We start from the raw sequence: 7,354 nt of genomic DNA, 5'->3' as shown, positions 1-7,354 counted from the left end.
TAGATAGATAGATAGATAGATAGATAGATAGATAGATAGATAGATAGATAGATAGATAGATAGATAGATAGATAGATAGATAGATAGATAGATAGATAGATAGATAGATAGATAGATAGATAGATAGATAGATAGATAGATAGATAGATAGATAGATAGATAGATAGATAGATAGATAGATAGATAGATAGGTAGGTAGGTAGGTAGGTAGGTAGGTAGGTAGGTAGGTAGGTAGGTAGGTAGGTAGGTAGGTAGGTAGGTAGGTAGGTAGGTAGGTAGGTAGGTAGGTAGGTAGGTAGGTAGGTAGGTAGGTAGGTAGGTAGATAGATAGATGATAGATAAAAACATATGTAATTTCTAGATAAAAGGTAAAGTGGATAACATTCTTGTGGCGTAAATCAGGGGCGTAAATCTTTTCCATAAACATTCTGCATAAAATTGATATTTACAAGCATAGTTCCATCTGGAATGAATGAAAATATTTGTTTTAATGGTTATAGAGTCAGATATGTGGCGGTAATGTTTGATTTATCTAAAGGTTTTTATCTTTTGCTGTGTAAACGGGTTTGGCTCTAATTTAAGGACAGATTCTAATATATCTGCAGTGTGGGGACTATGAATCTGATAGCATTTTAATTTGTTATTGCTGTTTTGCACAATTTACTTAGCTAAGTATTTTTTGTTATTGAATATCTGTGATTTTTGAATAGAATAGAATAGAATAGAACAGAAAATCTCTTTATTGTCCCATAATGGGCAAATTTACAGCAGCAGAAGGATTACTGAAAATGGTCACACAAATGTGGATTTAAGAAAAATGTATTAGAATAACATAATAGGGAAGAGTTAAAAGATAAACAATAAAATATTGTACTGTAAAGTCTTTTAACAATATAAAACTTTGCACCTGGAGAATAAATAACCAATATGCAGCTATGGACATTTTTAAAGTAATGGATAGTTGAAAATAGCAGCAACATCAGAGATGTGCAAAATGACGGCAGCATGTTATTTAACTGACTAAGGTTTCTATCATTAGATTTGCTTTTATTTGTTAATGCTCCTAATGGTTGACATCATTATTCCACTCTGGATTCACATGAGTGTAGTCTTTGTTAAAAAATTTAAAAGAAATAGTTTTGAAAAGTTTAGTATTCATTCTTTTCCTGCTTTGTGTGTCAACTATCACGGTTGTTAAGCGACAGAGCATACGGCGGTAAAAAGCCGCCGGAGGATTGACCTGTTTGAATTCACAGCCTAAACTCCTACTCTCTCCTTATTGTCAAGGACTTCTAAGGATCTAGTCCAGGCAGACTGCGTCCTTGGAGGTTGCAGCCCATGAATTCGAACACAGCCAGATAGCTTGCATGTTTCCCTGAGGGCCGGGCCTGTTGTCAAGGTAACATGTAAACAAGATAGTTGTCTTTTAACTTAGGGGCTGGTGGACCACTTAAAAAGGCATTATTGGCTAAATGAACAGTGGTAATTATGGCCTTCTTCGGCTTAACGCAGCTGGGTTTTCAGAACTCAATTCGCGACAACATGAGGGGAGGGATTCAGCTTCAAGGTAAAACATTTATCATTATTATTTTGTTTACAAGAATAATTCTGATAATAACAATTTTGCTTAAGGTTGGAGTCATGGTGAGAAAGCTTAAGGAACATTATATGACTATAATGAGGGTATTACCCAGAACAATACCAGAGGTGTTTGGTCAGGGATGAAGATCAGAGTGATAGAAGTCTGTACAGAGCCAGTAGGTGCAGTACCAGAACAAATTCAGCATCCTTCAATTACATTAAAGTATGAGTTACCACAACATTTATTTTATTCTTTGGGATTAATAAAATATCTTTTTATTTGAATGATTAAGCAGAAAGTCAGTTAAGGAGCTGTCTTGCTCTCTGAGCAGATTCATTAAAAGCCAGATTAGTGGAGCGAAAAGCTAATAGTTGTTTATTATCAGAATCTTCCACCTGAGCTGAAGCTCCTCCAGAGTAACTGTGTGTCTCTTGGCTTCTTCTTTGATTAACGCCCCGCTTGGCTTGCCTGTCAGGTTAGGTGTTCTCCCAGATCTTCTTAAGTATATTGTGCTTTCATCTTATACCCATTTTCAGATGATAGATTGAGCACTACTTAAATGTGAGATTTCTTTTTTTCACATTTTTTTCTGGACTGTCTGTTGTGTTATTTGGTCTTTGGATGCATGTTGTTCGCTGCTGCTCTCTAAAACGTCAGCATCCTTTACAGAACAGCTTTCTTATTGCCATAAATTAAAGTGCAGGTGTATCTATTACTTTGTTAATTTCACAGAATTTTATTTAGGTACTTTAGAGTAAACCTGGTTCTCCTTCCACTGTATTGTAGAATTCTCCTGTGCTTTACATTGATCCACCTTATAGGAATCCCAATAAGATGCATTAAAGCTGTTGAATCTAACAAAATAAAATGTAAAAGTGCTTTGAATACTTCAACAACTGACCATGATGATTAGCTCAATCTGCTGTAAAATATCTGATCTCAGATGATGGCTGCACAAACACTACAGGAGGATTATCCCCATCGTTCCGAGAACAACAGGGATCCCTTGGACATGAAGACATATACAAAAATTTACTCCAGCCTCCTTGCTACAGCGCTGACGATCATCACACGAGCTGTATACAATATAAAGAACTGGTCAGACGGGCTAAAACAATCACATGTAAGCAGACTCATTACACAGTCCTTGAGAAATGATGTTGCAACAACGACTCAAGCCTACTCTGCCCCTAGCTCCCAACCAGCTGTACAGAATGCCTCTGACAGAAAACCAGCAATATGGATGGATGCTTCCCCAGACACCTGCACCATGGGCCCAAACTCCACGGTTTCCTCGGAAAACTAGTGACATCACAAAGTGAGTACAATTATATATTATTTTATATATATATTAGATATATATAATCTAGTAATATATATAATAATTTTTTTGTTTCCTTAAGGTCAGGTCTCCATTACTAAAACCCTAATGTTGTTTTGGCAGGTTTATCAATGAAATTTCTAAGAGAGGCCATGATTGTCTGCCTTCCTGTCTGTCCTAATAAAACTGAAGCACGGACAGACTCCCTCCTGCAGAACATATCAGTGTTGTTGAAAATCCCAAATAAAATAGCCTCACAATTAGTGAGAACTTCAAGCTCCATTTTTTTTTTTCATTTGTTAGGATTATGATTTGTGAGTCTGTTAAACCCTAATTATACCTGCCTGTTGTGTTATAACTAATGTTTTCCCAAGCAGTTTATCTAATTAAGACAGTTCCTCTGTCAGGATATACAGTTATCATCTTAATTATGTACATAAAAGAGATTTGGGAATGGGGGAAAAGACAGAGAGGATTTTTCTTAACGAACACAGTGAGTTCTCTGTGTTTTTCCCTGGGACAATGTAATATTTTGATTTGGCTGGAGTGAAGGATTGTCCTCATTTACATACGTGTATAATGTAAGGATGTGGCATACTTGAGTTGTATAAAATGCATCTTTAAATGTGATTCAGGGCCACTGCAACGAGATGTGAACCTGTTTGGTAAGAGCTGCCTTCTGTAACCCAAAAAAAAGTCTTTGATTTAAGTAAGATTACAATTTCTGTCAAAATCAGTTGTCAATATTTCATGGTTATTTAATACAAATATAGTATGAGGTGTTATTTAGAGAGCTTGTCCCGAGTGATCACTTCAGAGGAAAAGAATCGGAGAGAGAAAGCTTCAAGGTGTAAACACAGCGCTTTCCTTAACTCATTCATCTATTATTCCTGTTTTGTTTTTTGTTTTTATTCAAGCCTTCAGGAAATATTTAATTTATGTTTAAATTAAATTAAATTGTATAATCTAATCTGTACTAGAACTCTGGTAAATCTCTCTTTTTAATTCTCCACAAGTTGAACAGAACAGGCCTTATTTTAATCATGCTGTTATTATCAAGCATATACACAAAAACACAGAATGGTAGCTATGTCTGTCTTGCCCCAAGCTATCACTATCTTTAACATCTCTTAAAAGAAAACTGGGTAATACAAAGGACAAACATATTAGTTGCCTCTGGAATAAGTAAAGTGTTTTATCTATTTAAACTGAATTTATATTCACTCTAAAAAATGTATACAACAACATATGTCTCGCTGGCTTTCTGACATCAAACAAGGCTATACCTGTTGAAGGTAAGTTAGGTTTCTATTTTTTTCTTGCAAAATACCAGAGGAAGAGAGACGAAAAGAATTTCATTTTTCAAAAGCTTTTCTCTATACATTTAAATTCATGTACATACTCCGACATTCAATTGATACACAACAACAATCTACATCTATAGATTTAATATATCCACTAGTGTGCCTATGAAAAATCCACATAGCTGAGATGTCTCTCCTCTATAGAATTTTAAAAGGAAACTGTTTTTTTTATCCAAAAGACAAATCTAATAGAAAGGGGAAAAAAATAACAAAAAGCCAATCAGAGACGCTGGCTGCAGGCAGAAAGAGCAGACATAACCCAGAGCCCAGACATTGACTCAAAGGCAACTCAAAAAGGAAGGAAACTTCAGAAGCAATTAAAAAATCTAGATTACAGCTTGCAAATGCACTTAAGCTCAAAGAGCTTGCATTTTGGCTGCATTTTGTGTGTTGAGATAAAAAAAAAAAGTAAGATTTGTGCAAATGTATATTTTTAATTATAAGTGTATAATCAGCAATACATATATAATGTATAAGTGGGTAGGCTTAAGTAATGTACAGAGCCTCCAGAACAATGTTGTAGCTTTGCTTTGCTACAGGAGGGACTGGTGCCCTTCACGCTATAGATGAAATTAAGAAGACAGAAGATTATTATAAATAATTAGGATCTACATATCACAAACCTGCCACCAGGGAATAAAAGCGTAAACAAAAATGAGTCTTTTTAGCAGAAAATGACACTAAGCATACTTCCTAAGTAGTTAGAAAGGTTTGTACAAGAGGGAGATGATGTGTGCTATGAGTCTAATTCACTTACCCTGGTTGTGTAAAGACAAATAGGAAAAAAAAAGGTTGGTTCCAAATCCTATAGATGTGTTATAGTCGCTAAAAATACATAATTCAGTTTCAATTCAATTCAGTTTATTTATATAGTGCCAATTAACAACACATATCATCACAATGCACTTTACAGTTCACCAGATCATACAGTCAAATTGATTCAAAGTTTTCGATCTAAGGAAAAAAAGTTGATTGCATTGACTCGAAGGCAATCCCTCACACTAAGCATGCTTGTAGCAATAGTGTAGAGGAAAAACTCCTTTTTAACTTGAAGAAAGCTCCAGCAGAACCAGGCTCAGTGTGAGAGGTTATCTGCCGAGGCTGACTGGGGTTCAAGGAGACAGAAGCAGAGATACAAAAAGCAACTGTAAAGGCGGCCCCATCCATGAAACACACAGCCAGGCAGACGAGCTCCGAGCCAACTCCCATGTCAGAGGATGAAGAGTGCACATCCACCCAGTCACAGTTTGAGAAACAGGACTACACTGGAAAAACAGGCCGATCTCCAACATCTAAAAACAACGGTGTTGATGGCAGCAGCACAGCTGATTTCTCTCCAGGATGGTGTCACAGCCTAACAGGAACAGACGAGGCAAAGCTACTATGAGAAAAAGCAGAGAGAGCAGAACCTTAGAGATTGAACAAACAGATTCTGCAGAGTGGGAGAATAGAGATAGAATGAAGCAGAATCATGAAATAGGGGTCCCTATGTCCTCCAGAATAATTTTTTATATAATTAAATAAATACATTTTTAAAGAAAGCTGTCAGAATACACAGAAGATGACAGTTTGTTGTGTTTGGAGCTATATAGCTGTGAAGTAGTGAAGGGGAAAAGGTATGTATTCTCTGATGATTTCCAAACGGATAAAGTTATTTGCCATGTAGCAAAAAATGATTCCATCGTTTGAGGATCCACGAAAATTTGACTTGTTGTATTTTCCAATAAATCCTTTAGATCCTGGTCCAGCTGAACATCTGTGGAACATGGTGGACAAGGAAGTCTGATTAATGTACTTTAAACGTCAGCTAGAAGGCCCTAAAGAATCTGCTGACATCTGACATCTTGGTCTCAGATACCAATTTAGTAGGCTCCATGCAAAAAATATTACATAGCATTAGGCAAGTGGTTATAATGTTAGGACTGATCTGTTTATATTTCTGAATGTTGTCAGGTTCTGTCCTAGGAAGACTTCCATATCCGTAACACTTACTTTCTACAGCCCTCTTGAGGAAGTTTGGGTTTATTACAATTTTTTTTAACCGTTTTTGACTTGTTGCTACTTGTTTTACTTGTTGCAGACAACCTTGTCAGTGAAAATGAAAAAGCAAAAGAAAGGTAGAATCCCCTTTGAACATTTATATAAATAAGTTTATATAAAGATGAGCTTAATGGATGGATGGATGGATGGATGGATGGATGGATGGACCCAGAGAAGTTTGCAAAGTTTGTTTTTTAATTTTTTGAATGTGTATATTAAATTAAATTGTTATAACATAAACTTTAAATATTCAAACACTTATATTACCTTTCTATGTTTCAAATTGAACAAAATAAAAAAAACTATTAAATATTAGCGGTACAGCACACAACATAAAAAAATTAACAGACAGAAAATACTTTTTTAAATTTTATTTATTTTTTCTTTAAGGGGAAATGTTATTTTTCTCTTTGTCATAGTCCTCAGCTCTTCTTTTCAACTTAGAAAAAACTCCCCTTTCAATTCCTCCAACTCAGGGAAAATACAAACAAAACAAAACATAAGAAGAAGGGGAAAAAAAGGACTCATCTGGCCTGAGCAAAACACTGTTTCAGTAGTATGGGGAACACATTCCTCCTGGATACAACTTCCCCTGAAAGCATCCCAAGAGTTAACAATCAACACAGGTCCATTGACAACCAGTAGAAATAGAATACGGTAAGCATAATGAACACCATTATGAACTAATGTCCATTCTATAATCACTCATCAAAGGTCAAAGTTTGTGTGATTATTGGTAATCTCACCAAAGTCACTATCTTCTGATGCCCCCACTACACCCGGGCGTCTTATGTCCATTGCACAGGAGAAGCTGCTTGAGCTGGCTTTGGTACAAACATGATCAACTGTTTGCTGAAATTGCTTTCTAAAATTACTGTCAACAAGCCTTACCCATTTTCATACATCCCAGCTTAAACAGCCAAGGCAGGGTAAACCAATGTGCACATTTCTGTATATCTACAATTTCTCCCCTTTAAACTCAAATCTACAACCAGGCATGGGCCAGTGACTGACAGCAAAGTTTTAAAATATGTCAATATGTCATCC

The sequence above is a fragment of the Cyprinodon tularosa genome, unplaced genomic scaffold, assembly GCF_016077235.1.
Source record: "Cyprinodon tularosa strain WSP-4 unplaced genomic scaffold, ASM1607723v1 ctg651, whole genome shotgun sequence".
Classification (NCBI taxonomy): Eukaryota; Metazoa; Chordata; class Actinopteri; order Cyprinodontiformes; family Cyprinodontidae; genus Cyprinodon; species Cyprinodon tularosa.
This window is presented reverse-complemented; position numbering follows the sequence as displayed.